Genomic DNA, 14923 nt, shown 5'->3' on the forward strand with positions numbered 1-14923 from the left:
TGAATAAGAATTAGGATCAATGCTGAATCAATAATAGTGATAGGACATGGAGGTCAGAAATGGAGTCTGGAGTTTTAGGGGGACCAATGGCAAGGTTCAGGTTTGAGAGATGAGAGGTTAGGGATGAAGGTTACATATGGAAGGGTCAGATAATAAACCAGAAGTGAAGGTCAGAGATAAGGGATGGGATCGGGATTGGGTCAGAGATAGGATCTGGAAGCCCAACCCAGCTGGGGCTCAGAGTGAAGATTACGAATGGAGATTAGGAATAGATGAGTCAAAGGTAAAGGTCAGATATGGGGTTTGTGGATGGAGTAGCAAGCATGGGAGTGAGTGAATAACTTCAGAAACGGGGAATGTAGAAGACTAGAAATAACAGTCCAAAAATTAGGATAAAGAATAGAATTCAAGAATGAAGATATATATGGGAAAGTTAGAGATGGGGTCAGGAGAGTAAAGATGGAGTTCAAGGTATCAAAGAGAAGAGCAAGAGATAGTGCCAAGAGACAGAATCAATAATAGAGGTCAGAGATGGGAATAAAAGATGAGGTTCAATTATAGGAGTCAAAGAAGGGAGATTTCAGAGAAGGGTTCGGGGTCTGTGATGGCAGTAAAAGATGGGATTTATAGAGAAAGTAATCAATGATAGTGGTTAGAGATGAAGGTCCAGGATTGGGCTTAAAAGATAAATCAGAATTGGACTTTAAAGATGGGCTACAAATTAGATCAAGGAAAGAAGTCAAGAATAAGTGTCAAAAATAGAAATAAGGGATGAGATATGTGAGTAGAGGATAGAAGCCAGGAATGGTGGAGTCAGTAATGAGGGAATCATTGAAAAGGGTCAGAAATGATCAAAGAATTTGGAATCAGAATGAGATGGTGTCAGAAATAGAGATCCTCCCTTAGTCAGATGATGAAGGTTGATAATAAGGAAACAGGGAGGAGATCAGAGTTGAGAGTTAAGGAATGATGTGTGTGTCGTCAGAGATAATAATAAAGAAATTTAGAATTGAGATGGGGATGGGTGGGAATGGAAATCAGAGATGCAAATAAAAATTGATATGCAGAGCTGAATATCAGAAATAGTTGAGGCAAAGTAGGGTTAGGAATGATAAAGGTAAAGATTAAAGAATAGAGAGATGGGACTAAGGGATTAGAATTAAAGATAGAAATAGTAAACTAAGTGATGGGGAGGGGCAAAAATCAGTGTCAGAAAAGAGTGAAGAATGGCAGTCAGAGACAAGAGTAAATGGATGAAAATAAATGGAAATCAAGATCAAGGTTTGTGGTGGAGATCAGGTTTGGGAGTTAGAGATGTAAATAAAGTAAGTCAGGGATGGCATCTGGAGATGGGATTTAGGGTTTAGGAACAGAAATAGTGGTCAGAGATAAGGGTAAGATGTGCTGTATAAGGATAGGAATTAGAAATGAAGAGTACAGATTGGTGGGTGGTAGAAGGGTACATATACCAGGTCAGAATGATGTTTAATGGTCAAGGATAGAAGGCCATGAGTTGGGGAAGGTTGTAGAAGAAAGTCAAGGATGGGAGTTAGAGATCATATCAATGTCAGGGATAGAGAACAGAGATGGGGTCAAAGATCTTAGAATAGGAAGGAATCTTAGTGAACACCTAATTCAATCTTTATCTATTCAAGAATTGCCTCTACAATATCCCCAATAAGTGTCCATCCATACTTTGTATGAATGCCTTTATTTTTATATTATTTATGTAATGAGGGACTAGCCAGGCTCTTGAGTATCTACATTATCCAATATAACTCCCCCAGAGAGCTATCTCATAACAAATAAGAAAAAAAGAATAAAAATAAATTTCAGTAAAATTAACCAATACATCCAACTGCCTTATTGGTGTTCCAGAACCAGAGTTTTCCATCTCTGCAAAGAAAGGAAGGAGATGTGTTTATATTTCTTCTTTGGGAAAAGTTTGATCACTAGGATTTGAAGACTTTCATTGAGGAGAAAAATCTATTACCTCCTGAGGAAACTTATTCTACTTTTGATAGTTGTAATTATTTAGGACTTTTCCCTTACATCAAGCCTCAATTTTCCCCCTTCTTTCTTTTTTTTTTTTTTTCTTTTTTTTTTTGCAATTTTTCATAGGGCTTCTAGTTCTGCCTTCTGGGACCACACAGAAAACATCTAATCTTCATCCACACAACAATTCTTAAGATAATTTAAGACAATTTATCATACCCATTCTGAGTTTTCTTTTCTTTAAGTAAAACATTCCCAGTCTTATTTCTTACTGGTCCTTATATAGTATAATCTCAAAGTCCCTCAGAATCCTGATTTCTCTGTTCTGAAAGCTCGGTGGTTAATAAATGTCATTCCTAAAATGTGGCTTTCTTTCAGCCTAATCTATCACTTCCCTAGTCATAACCCTTTTATGCCTTCCTTAATTTAGCCTGATTGAATGAATTTGGTTGTCATAAAGAGTAAAAGATGAAATCAAAGGTGGGTGTTAGAAAGGATCATCAAGGATGGGAGATGAAAGAAAGGGATGGAGACTGGAGAAGTGTTGGTCAAAGACGGGACTTAGAAATGCTGCATCAAGAATGGGTTTCAGAGATGGAGCCAATGATAAGAACTGAAAATGAGGGTTTGTATGGGGAGTCAAAATTGTCAGGAAATAAGAGATGATAGTCAAGTCTGAATATCAGGGATAACGCTAGGAGATGAGTCAAGATGAAGAGCTAGAGATGGGAAGAGAAGGATGAAAGTCAAATAAAGAATGAGAAATGGAGCTCAAAACTGAGGTTCAGGGATGAAATCAGGAATGAGGTAAGGAATGTGAGTTAAGAATGGGATCAAGTACAGGAATCGGGGATAAAGGTCAAACATGGGGAGGATACAAATAATAGATTAGGAATAAGGATCGGAAGTGGAGGGTCAGATGGATTTTAGAGATGAAAAGCAGAAATTTGGACCAAAAATGAGAAATAAAAAATGATGATTAATGATGGAAAGGTTAAAAATGCCTCCATTTTAAAATCAAGAATAGATTTAAGATGACAAGTCATAGATGAGAAATGAGGAATATAATTCTGTGATGGGAATCAGAAGTAGGAGTCAGAAATTAGGTTGGAAAAGAGGGGAAGACATGGGAATAGGAAAGAGTTCAGATTGAATCAAGATTAAAGGACTGGAAATGACAATCAAGAGATGTAGGTCTAGAGATAGAGTCAGAGATAGAGTCAAAGTTAGAGTCTTGAAATTATAAGGAGTTAGGGAAGGAGGAATTAAACATATGGCCCTGAAATGAAGGGCATGGATAGAAGTCAGCGATGAAAACTCAAAGTAGAGACCAGTAATAAGGTCAGAGATAACAGTCAAGATGGAGAATCAAAGGTTGCAGTGGGGTAATGAAGATCCGAAAAATAGCTCAACTCTGAACTCCATTTTAGGGGAAAAGGAACCAAGGAATTGTTAGGGAATTAAAAGGGACTGCCCCCCCCCTTCTCTCCCTCTTTCTCTCTCTGTATTTATGTCAGAGACTTATATGTCAGAGACTGCTCATCCTTTCTCATAAGAGAGAAATAAATATTTTCCTACACTTATAAAACAAATAAAAAACAAAAAATACCTCAGAAACGGGAATCTGAATGAGATCAGAATCAAAGGGTTAAAGATGGGAGTCAGAGATGGAAAAGATGAGATTAGGGATAGGGTGATCAGAGACTGGGATCGTGAAGTAAGGCATGAAATAAGGGTATCAGAGATGTTTGTCAGGGATAAGAGCAGAGATGAGTATCAGAAATAAGAGGATCATAAAAGGGTAACTAGAGATGAGGGGTTAGAAATGGGAAAAAGAATGTAGGCTCGGGTATGGGGATAGGTCATGCATTTGGACATATAAGAAATTTGAGATGGAGGTTGGGATCCAGAATTGAAATTAGGAGGTTGAACACGGTAGGAGTTACAGGAGTTACAATCATGGGATGGAGATATGGGCATTAGAGATGGGAGTCAGGGACAGGAATTTGGAAGTCGGAATAGAAGTTTGGAAATGAAAATCAGAGCTTGAGGTTAGAGACAAGGATTACAAATGTAAATCAGGAGTGGCAAAATTTGAGTTAGAAATAGGGACCAGAGATGGAGAGAGTACAGATGAGCATCAGAGATGGGGTCAAAAATAGGAAATCAAAAATGTACAAATGAGAAATGGGAAATCTTGAATGGGAGGCAGAGATAAGGGCTGGGAATATGAGTTAGGGGACCTGGGGTTAAATCTGGGCAATTAGAGAGAAGGTGTCAGAAATGCAAGAGGAACTTTGACTATGGCTTTTTATCTCTTCTCTTCCTGCACTATCTCCCTCCCCATCCATTGGGTTCTCTCTATCTCTCCCACACACCAGGGGGTTGGAAGAGGCTCAATTGCATGGATTTAATCCCCTTAAAAGAGGGATGATCAGATATGGCCTTGTCCCCAAGAAATGGCCACCTCTGATCTATCCCAACTCTAAAAGAGAACCCGGGGGAGGGGGGCATAGCCTAAACCCTGGCCCGCCCCATCCAGGGGCCTGGCACAAACAGCACAAACCATCAGGCTAAACTCGGGGAGATTTACAGCGGGGGCGGGCAGAGCGAGGAGAGCCCAGGCCGGTGAGAAATCTCCGAACAGCGCGCTAACCACTTTCCATTTTATACCTCAGCGGCTTTATAGCATCTTAAGGATTTCTGTGCACGGCTGGCTTCCCGCCCAGGGAAAAACCGGCCTTGTAAATAAATACTAAATATATATGAACGAGGGGGGGGGGAGAAGAGAAGGGGGAGAAGGAGGAGGGAGAGTAGAGAAAGGAGGAAGGGGGGAATGAATGGGGGTGAGAAGGAAAGAAGGAATAGGCCAGGAAGGGTGACTGGGAGGGGGGATATTGGGGAGCAAAAGACAAAGCCGAAAGAGGGAAATCAAGTTAGAAAAAAAGCAGATTAAGGATTAGAATCAGAATTCTAGAACCCTACCCATATAGGGCTTTCACAGTGGGGAAAAGTCATCCAAACCCTGGGGATGAGGAGCTAGCCCCTTTGGCCACACAGGCCAAGTACATATGTATTTTTCCTGAGGGGCTCAAGCCCAGAAAGCAGATCATTTTATATGAAGTGGGTCAAGGTGCCTCTGTGTGTGTGTGTGTGTGTGTGTGTGTGTGTGTGTGTGTGTGTGTGTGTGTTCCCGATACACCCAAACCTTCATGACACACTATTTGGGTGTCAGGTTATTTGGGTCTTGGGGAGTGGGGTGGGGGGAGGAGGGAGAGAGTCAGAAATATGTGTCAGGGCTGGGTCCTAGAATTTGTATTCAGAGAATTTGGGTAGGGGGTGAGGGTTACATAGGCTGGTCTTCCGCTGTTAACTTTCCCTGGAGCTTTCAGCCCTGGGACCCTTTGCCTAAGCCAGAGTAGATTCAGTCAGTGAACACTGGGACCCCTCAGACCCTCCCGGATTCAGGTTCATGGTGAAAGGGTGGGGCTGAAAGGGTGAGCAGGGGACCATCCTCTCTCCTCTCGGGGACCCAGCAATTTCTCGTCGTCCCCCCATGTCTCAGATATTAAGTATTCAAACCTCATTTACATCCTTATTTTTCAATTTGCTGCCACAGTAGTTTAATTTATTCGATATAATTTCTTTTTCTGAGGGGACATTAATCATTGCCCTGTGCTTGTGGGCGCCTGTGGGATCTGTGTGTGTGTGCGTGCGCAGCACGGGCATGTACGGGAGCATGTGTGTCCGTGGGTCTGTGGGTAAGGAACTCTTTATGAGTGTGTGTCCGTGGGTGTGGGCACACTTCGGGGAGCAGGGATGTGTGAGCCCCGCTGAGCATGGGCACGAGCACGGTTTGTGAGCGAGGAAAGAGAACAGAACTCGGAGTTACTGGAGGCTCCTGCGGCTGGGTGCTTGACCCTTGGCAAGAGAGCCAGATGTACCTTCTCTGGACTTCGCCAAATGGTCTATATCCAGCTCTAACATTTTATGAGTGTGTAAGCGTCGGTGTGAGGGCATGGGCATATGGGTTTGTCGGCATTAAAAACAATTCAGGCACTTTCTCAGAATCTTCTCAGGCCTCTTTGTTGAAGAGGGTAATGGTGGGAAGAAGAGGGCAAAAGGAAATTATCTCCCTGACTCTCAGTTTCCAGTTTAGCCCTTTTGAGTTCCAAGCTCCCTAGCTTACGGATTCTCATGGTCCCCTTTCTTTCTGACTCCCCACCCCACCCACCAAGCGCTTCATTTCTAGTTCTCTCCTCACCCCCCCATCACCTCACACATCTAAGTTTGGCTTTCCTTTCTTAGGAGCCTCCTTGCTCTCCTGCACCTGGAAATTTCCTACAATCCAAAGACCCTGTTCTGTCTGGTAACCAGAGAGATAAATACATATTCAGCCGTGAAGAGAAAGACAGGCATAGAAACTCTGAGAGGTAAACGAGGCAGATGATGGGGAGAGACAGACAGACAGACACAAAGAGGGAAGGGAAGGATGGAAGGAGAGAGAAAGTGAAAGATAGAGGGAGGAATAAAGACAAGAGGAAGAGAAAGAGACAGACACAGAGACACAGATAGAAGGAAGACAGACAAAGAGACAAAACAGAGAAGGGAGAGAAAGAGAGACATGGATAGAGAGGAGGGAGAAAGAAGAATATACAGAGAGACAGAGAAAGAAGGAAGGGAAGTGGGGAGAAAGACAGACAGAGAGGGAGGAAGGAAAGGAGGGAGAGAGAGAAAGAGAGAGACAGAGAGAGAGAGAGACAGAGACAGAGAGACAAAGAGAGAGAGACAGAAACACACACACACACACACAGAGAGAGAGAGAGAGAGAGAGAGAGAGAGAGAGAGAGAGAAAGAGAGAGACAGAGAGAGAGACAGAGACAGAGAGAGACAGAGACAGAGAGACAAAGAGAGACAGAGAGAGACAGAGACACAGATAGAAGGAAGACAAAGAGACAAAACAGAAGGGAGAGAAAGAGACAGACAAAGGCAGAAAGACAGGAAAATGGATAGAGACAGAGAGCAAAGAGAAAGGGAGAGAAAAAGAGACATGGATAGAGAGGAGGGAGAAAGAAGAATATACAGAGAGACAGAGAAATAAGGAAGGGAAGTGGGGAGAAAGACAGACAGAGAGGGAGGAAGGAAAGGAGGGAGAGAGAGAAAGAGAGAGACAGAGAGAGAGAGAGACAGAGACAGAGAGACAAAGAGAGAGAGACAGAAACACACACACACACACAGAGAGAGAGAGAGAGAGAGAGAGAGAGAGAGAGAGAGACAGAGAAAGAGAGAGACAGAGACAGAGAGAGACAGAGACAGAGAGACAAAGAGAGACAGAGAGAGACAGAGACACAGATAGAAGGAAGACAAAGAGACAAAACAGAAGGGAGAGAAAGAGACAGACAAAGGCAGAAAGACAGGAAAATGGATAGAGACAGAGCAAAGAGAAAGGGAGAGAAAAAGAGACATGGATAGAGAGGAGGGAGAAAGAAGAATATACAGAGAGACAGAGAAATAAGGAAGGGAAGTGGGGAGAAAGACAGACAGAGAGGGAGGAAGGAAAGGAGGGAGGGATAGAGAGAGAGAGAGAGAGAGAGAGAGAGAGAGAGAGAGAGAGAGAGAGAGCCAGCAAACAAGCGTCTCAGCCCATAAAGTCTCTGGAATGGGAGGAAGGGGCAAGAGAGACTCGGGCGTCAGTACAGATCGGAGTCACAGCTCAGTGCAGAGTGGCTGGGGTGGGGGTGGGGAACACAGGGTGGGGGCTGATGTTCTTCCAAGGGCCAAGATGAGTGGTATGGCTGTGTGTGTGTGTGTGTGTGTGTGTGTGTGTGTGTGTGTGTGTGTGTGTTTGGGGCGGGGGTGGGAACGGCGGGATGTCTGGATGTTTTTCTGTCTATCTATCTCACTTCTGTCTCACCATCTTGGTATATTCAGTTCATTTCCTGTTTTTCTCAGGCCTTCCTCTAGCCCAGCTTTGTTTCTGGGTTCTGGATCCCGAGTCCCAGATTCTCTCCTTTGACCCTGCTCATTGTACCCCCCTTCCCAAAGTGATGATGAGTTGACGTGGTAACAAACTGGCTCTGATAGGAGAGCCTAACTTCCTCCTTCCAGAGGGCAGACTGAATTAGGGGCTTTCATAAATGTCTTCTACTGCTATTCAGGATAGTGACTCTCGGGGAAAGTTGGAGCATATCTGTGTGTGATAAATACACACTAACATTCTAGTGTCTCTGTGGGGCAGGAGGAGATGGGAGAAGCTGAGTATGGGCGGGGAGAAGGGCGCTTCCAGAGGTATTGGCCCTAGCCTCAGCCCTGGGAAGGACAAAAGGAATCTCCCTTCTTCTACCCATCAGGTGGCTCCCACCTGTTTTTTTGAAGCTGGTCATATACTACAATAAAATCAAATATCACATAGTGCAACCTCCCCAAGTTGCTTCTTAGATCCCTTCTAGCGTTTACTCTCCCCAGATCAAATTTTGCTTGAGATTCCTTCACTCTGTCCACTGCTTCAAGAAGCATCTTTTGTCTTCCAATACTTGTATAGATAATTGTTGTCTCCTCTGATGGTAGGGACTTGCCATTTTTGTCTTTGTATCTTCGGTAACTAGCACACTGTCTAGCATATACAGGTGTTTAATAAATCCTGGTTAATTGATTAACACGAGGGGGTAGTCTTTTGTGATAATTCCCTTAACCCTATTTCTGATGGTCCCCAAGAGCTGGGGGTTCTTTCCTGAAAAAACAATCCTCAGATTCTCTGCCCCTTCTCTGCTTCTTCCCTCCTTGAAGTGAGGTCTCTACAGCCATGACTCCTTTAGCAAATGTCCAGTGGTGCAGATCTTCCCCCTAGATCTGAAGTTTACTTGTCCCGGGACAGCATTGAGAACAGAGCTACACCTAGTTAAAGACGCATCTCCCTCAGAGATGCCTGAGTCCAGATCCAGATCTTCCTCTGGGTCTTTTCTTCCTGATCTGGAGAAATTTTACTCTCCTCGTGCTAGTTTCTCCTATTTTCCTCTCAGCCCGAACTAGGAAGATTTGTCAAACAGGAGAAACTAGATGGTACCTCCTCATTTGGTCTGAGTGTCTCAGAAGCCTCATGCAATCCTGTGTGTGTGTGTGTGTGTGTGTGTGTGTGTGTGTGTGTGTGTGTGTGCAATATATATATTTCACTATTGACAATAGCCTATTTCAACTCAGAATTCCTTTGCCCAAGACATCTGCCAGCCTCAGGCTCCCCAGAAAGTCACTGAACCTGACACAAACCCCTCATTTTACAGGTGAAGAAACTGAGGCTCACATACAGTCAGTAATTTGCTCAAGCTCATAGAGGCAGAGCTGGAAACTAAGTCTGGACCTTCTGACTACATTTGCAATACCCTCTCCATTGTGTCTCGATGCTTCCTTGGAGATGGGCAAGAGACCAAGGCCTGGGACTGGGGACAAGGTTATGAGGGCATGAAAAGGTTGACAAGGGGCCAGGGAGGAGGACAAGGTCCAGAGGACTCGGGTGTCTGGGGACGAGGGAGGAGGGCCTAGGGAATGGTTGAGGAGGGAGGGGGATGCGTGGGTCCAGGGGATGGTCAGGCCTGGGGAGAAGGGAGCCCGTTCATTTGAATAATGGGCAAAATCAAATTAATTCTACATTAAATAGTTGTGAATAAAGGGTTGAAGTCAGCAGTTTCAAACTTGTTTTCCTTAATTACTTTCCGTGTTTAATGTCATTAAGAAGATTAAAAATTCATTAACAAGAGTACTAAAGTGGCAAATCAGGAAAGCCATCACTCCAGGTTAGAAACTCCGCTGAGGCCGCACCCGGCACTCTCCTGGGGGTGGGGGTGGGAGTGGGGGTGCACTCACACAAATATAGCCCATCTCATCCCCCACATACTCACATACGTGTTCTCATACGTGCACATTTACACACCATCCCCTATGACACTTCCCAAGAGGCAGGACCCCCTTTTTCAGTAGAAGCCCTTCCCTTCTTGCCTTCTCCCTAAGAGAGAAGGGAAATCCAAGTCAAACTTTTATGAAACCCAGGGTTTTCCCCCTCTTCCCATCTCACTGTGTCTAGGGGGTTTAGAGGAAATAGTCCTAGCTTGATCGCTCACTGACTCACCGTGTCATCTTCCTCTCTGGACCTTGATTTTCTACTCTGCAAAATTAGGGTATTGGACTATTTAATCTCTAAGGTCCCTTGATGAACAAATCTGGAAGAGTTTCACATGGGGATCCCATAAGGCATTGATTAAGGAAAGAATCGTTTTGTCTTGTTTTTTCATTAGTATTATTTTAATCGGTATATATTTAGTCACAGATGTGGGAAGCCTGGCCCGAGACTAGACAAGTGAGAAATGTATTCCCTTCTCCTGTATACTTTGGGCAAACCGTTGTTTGGTGGCCTAACTTGACCCTGTTCCGTTTCTCCGTGGTCTTGTGCTGCTCTTTGTCTACATTTCCCCCTTCCCCAGAGAGTTCCCTGCTCTCCATACTGTCTCCTTGGATAGCCCATCCTCTCCTACAGTGGATCTATCTCCCCTTGGTTGAGTTTACCCTTAATTCCTCCCATGATAATTGCAGCCTTTTCATCTTGCCATGACCTCTGGAGCTCATCCTTACGAACAAGCATCTGCTTTCATATGTTGTATGTACATGTGGGTTGGGTGTTTGCATGAGCTCCTTGGGTGAGTGAGCAGATCTGTGCATTTGGAAGTCTCCCTGAGTATATGTGGGAAAGACTCTGAATGTTCTCGAACGTATCTAGATGTCACTGGACATCTAAGGGTGTCTGTCTGTGTGTCTGTCTGTCTGCCTGGCCCCTAGGCTGCCCCCAGAAGGCCCCTCCCCAGCCTCCTGCCTCTGACAGACGAGCTGGCGTCACAATAAATCCATGGCCGCCCGGCTGGGAAACAGGCGGCTGCCGTAGAAAGGAAGCGTGGATTTGCATATTGAATTAAAATTAAGAGCTAATTATGCAAATAAATTATGACATTTGGCAGGAGAATTTGCTTCAAGATCATTTATTACGTTCTTTTTATAACAGTGTGAGCATTTAACGGTCAAAGACAATATTTTAAGGGAAAATTAACACAGGATTATTAACCTAAAAACAATTCCCCATTTATGTGATGGTTGTGTGGCCTGGCACACCTGGGTTGGGACACCCCCTCCACCTTCATGCCCATGGCAGTATGGGGGAGGGTAGCCCTGGGAAAGAAGAGCAATCAGGAAGGGGGAAGGGAAGTTCTCCCTCCCTCCCAGCCCCTCACGAGAACAGCAAAAGGGGGTAGCCCCTCTAGAATGAGGCTCAGGCAGGTGAACGTGGAAATCACAGAAATCTCCGTCAGTCCCTCATGGTAGAGCTGTGGACTGGAGCAAAAGGGGGAAACTGAGGAAGGAAGCATTCAATTCGCTTCAACATATAGTCCTGGCCTTGAGAGAGCTCCTGATCCAATGAGAGAAAAATGGCAGCCTGGAGTACAAGAATGAAAGGAGAGGGCAATGTCCCAACCCAAATGTGGCTATTTCATAATCCTTTGATTCGAAAAGGAAAGAGACTGTGTTTAGGGAGCCCTAAGTCTGAAGGGAAAACAACAGGCCTTGAGAAAAGTAATAATTCATTCAAGATTCTTAGGTTCTGCTTTTGACTCTTCAGACTGACTGAAGACGGGGGAAGAAGCCCCCTGGGTCAGACGGTTCTTGTGGCGGGAGCAGGGTCCGTGCTGCCCGTGACTAATGTCGGCCCCTGAGAGGGAATTCTGCTGGGTGACAGAACGGCGAGGTTTCATTCAGCGGACAATGTGGCGAAGGCAGTGATGAGCCAAACGACAAACAGTCAACCCTCAGGAGGAGCGTTCTTGGGTCTTTTCGCAGGGATAGGCTATATTCTTTGCTATCTTTTATCTTTTGGTGACTTATCCTTCGGTCCCTCTCTCCCATTCGCAGAAAGGAAGCCATGATCAGTCAGCCCCACTGAGAGCCACCCAGATCTGTCAGTGAGCTTAGCAAAGACAGCTGTAGCAAGCACCACAAAGGCTGTTGGGGAAAAAACCCAGAGGAAAGCTTGCTGGATAAGAAACTCAGATTCTTCCTGAATTACCAATGCTCTGTTCTTCCCCTGGTTATTTCAAGTGCCTTCGAATCCACCCTTCCCTTTTATCCTGGCCCTAGGTTTTCCTTCTCTGCCTCAATCCTCACCAATAGTCCCGTGCCCTTCATTCTCATTTTGGACAGACATGAGTTTGGTTCCCATGTGTACTTAGAAACATCTCAGCTTGACATGGAGCCAGTTGACTTGGGTTCAAATTCCAGCACTGATGTGCAGGATTCCCTCTCCAACCTCCACATCTTTGCACACTGACTCCATGCCTGAAGCAGCCTTCCACCATACCTCCTTCTCTTGTAATCCTCAGCTCCCTTCAGAGCTGTGTGGAAAGCATCCTGCATATAGAGTCAGACAACCAGAATTCAAGCCCCAGTTCTCTGTATGACCCCTGAAGACACTTCCAGCTCTAAATCAAGTGTTCTAGCAATTCGCTGTGTGATTATGGGCAAGTTAGTTCATCAATAAGCATTTACTGAACATCTATTATATGCAAGATACTGGGCTGGGGACACAAAGACAAAAAATGAGGTTTCTGACACTCACAGACAATGACTCTGAGTCCCCTCCAATTTTATACCAGTGATCCCAGCCCAACACTTTGAGCAAAGTTCAGAGGGCAGAAGTGGCTGATTTCATGTCATTCCCCTCATGCACTTCTTCTTCTGATCAGATCGGTCCATCACCTGTCTGCCCAGGATTCCATTTCCAATCTCCAAGCCTTTGCTTAGGCTGACCTCTATGTCTGGCATACTCTTTCATCATATTGCCTTCTCTTGGAACCTTCAGGGCCTTCTCTTATATGATGCTTTTCCTGAGCAGTGATCACTCCCTCATTTTTGCATTTTAGCAACAAAGAGACCAAGGTCCAGAGAGTGAATAACCTCCTCCCCAAATTCAGCCAGGTAGGAAGTAGCAAAGTTGAAAGATAAATTTCCCTCCCCCCCAGGCTGGGGTTAAGTGACTTGGCCAGGGTCACACAGCTAGAAAGTGTTAAGTGTCTGAAAGATCAGGCGTCACCCTGGACCTTTGTACTTTTTTAAAGGACTTCCACATGCATCATTCCCCAGGAGTTTGCTGGTTCTAGCTCAAACTACCCGGAGAGAGCTGATTGTTAAATGTTCAGTTTGAGTAATTACATTACAAATCAGAGTTTGATTTATTATTTTGTTGATTGTCTAGACTTAATAAAATGTTAATAATAAAGATTAAACCTAAAAGTGTGTCCTGGGTGCATTTTTTCTCCTAGGGAGGCTGTTAAACATTTACTAGCACAGCTCAGCATTTCATTTTCCCAACATCCCCATAAAGAAGGATAGGGGAGATTACTATTCCCATTTTACAGGTGAGGAAAGCCGAGATTTATAAGGATGAAGTGACTTTGACCAAGGGAACAAGCAGGCAAATACAGAACTGGAAAGGAAACCTTTTGACCCTTGGGCCTAGGGTTCTACCCTTTGTATCACAATGCCTTTGACAGGAGGGAATGAATGGGTCTTTGGGAGGAAGACTGAGATATAGGAAAGGGTGCTGGTGGGGAGTTTGATGAGAAATAGCACCCCGAGTCACTCCCCTTCCTTCCTGCAGGAGATGGGGGTGGGAGGCGGGAATGGCGAGGAGCCTGGGGGGGATTATTAATAATGACATTAATAAGAGAGAGAAAACAAAGCAGGCAGGGGCCGGTGCATTTTTTAAATAAAGAAATTTCCCTCGTCTCGTGGTTAATTTAAAAGGTTTATTTCTTGAAATGAATCCTCTTCATCAAACCCCCGATCCTTGAAGATCGGCGGCCACTGCGAGTGCCGGTAATGAATTGATTTGTAACGTGAGCGACGCAGACACCCTCGCTCCCTCCCAGCCCGCCCACCACGAGGCCTTCCTCCGCAGTGTCTGCTGGCCGGGCTCCACTCCCGGGAGCTCTCCAAGGAGGAAGCTGAAAAGAGCCTTGCCCACCTGGGGCTGCACCCGAGAGGAGAGCCCCCCAAGGTCACGCCACACTGCCCCGCGGGGGGCCGCCCAGGCCCTCCACCGCACAAGCGCACCTGCACACGTAGTCATTCACCAAAAGGCCCATGCTCATCCAAATGAGACACACACTCCTACAGGTGAGCTTGGTTCCAAACATTCATCAATCAACAAACCTTGAATGCCACTTTTCCAGGCAGTCCTCCGCTCAGTGGTTCTGTGGGGAGGCCTGAGAATAGGGAAGTAGTCCTTGAAGGTCCGCAGGCTGGGAAGGCTAACAGAAGAGGAAAGTACCAGAGTCTAGATTTGGACTCAAAGGACCTGAGTTCTAATCTCAGCTCTCCTAATGGGACCGAGCCACTTTAACTTGCTTATTTACTAGCTTTTATACTTTCTAACCTTTGGTTTCTTCATCTATAAAATGAGAAAGTGGGATGAAATGATCCTCTTTTGAATAAATTCGGTATCAAACTACAAAGCAGGAACTACAAGGAAAGAGACTGAGCTCAGAAGGTAGCCTGTTTGTTGGATTCAAATGAATGTTGGGTGATTAGACAAACTCCCTATCCTGCTACTTAAGGTTCTTCACAATATGGAGCGATGGGCAGCTAAGAGGTACAATAGGTGAGAGTGCTGGGTCTGGAGTCGGGAAGACTCATCTTCCCAAGTTAAAATCTGGGCTCGTACTGTCTAGCTGTGTGATCCTGGACAAGTCCCTTAACCCTGTTTATCTCAGTTTCCTCATCTGTAAAATGAGTTGAAGAAGAAAATGACTAACCATTCCATTATCTTTGTAAAGAAAATACCAAATGGAACCAAGAAGAGTCAAGCATGACTGAAATGACTGAACAACAATAAACA

This window comes from Sminthopsis crassicaudata, chromosome 2 (assembly GCF_048593235.1).
Source record: "Sminthopsis crassicaudata isolate SCR6 chromosome 2, ASM4859323v1, whole genome shotgun sequence".
NCBI lineage: Eukaryota > Metazoa > Chordata > Mammalia > Dasyuromorphia > Dasyuridae > Sminthopsis > Sminthopsis crassicaudata.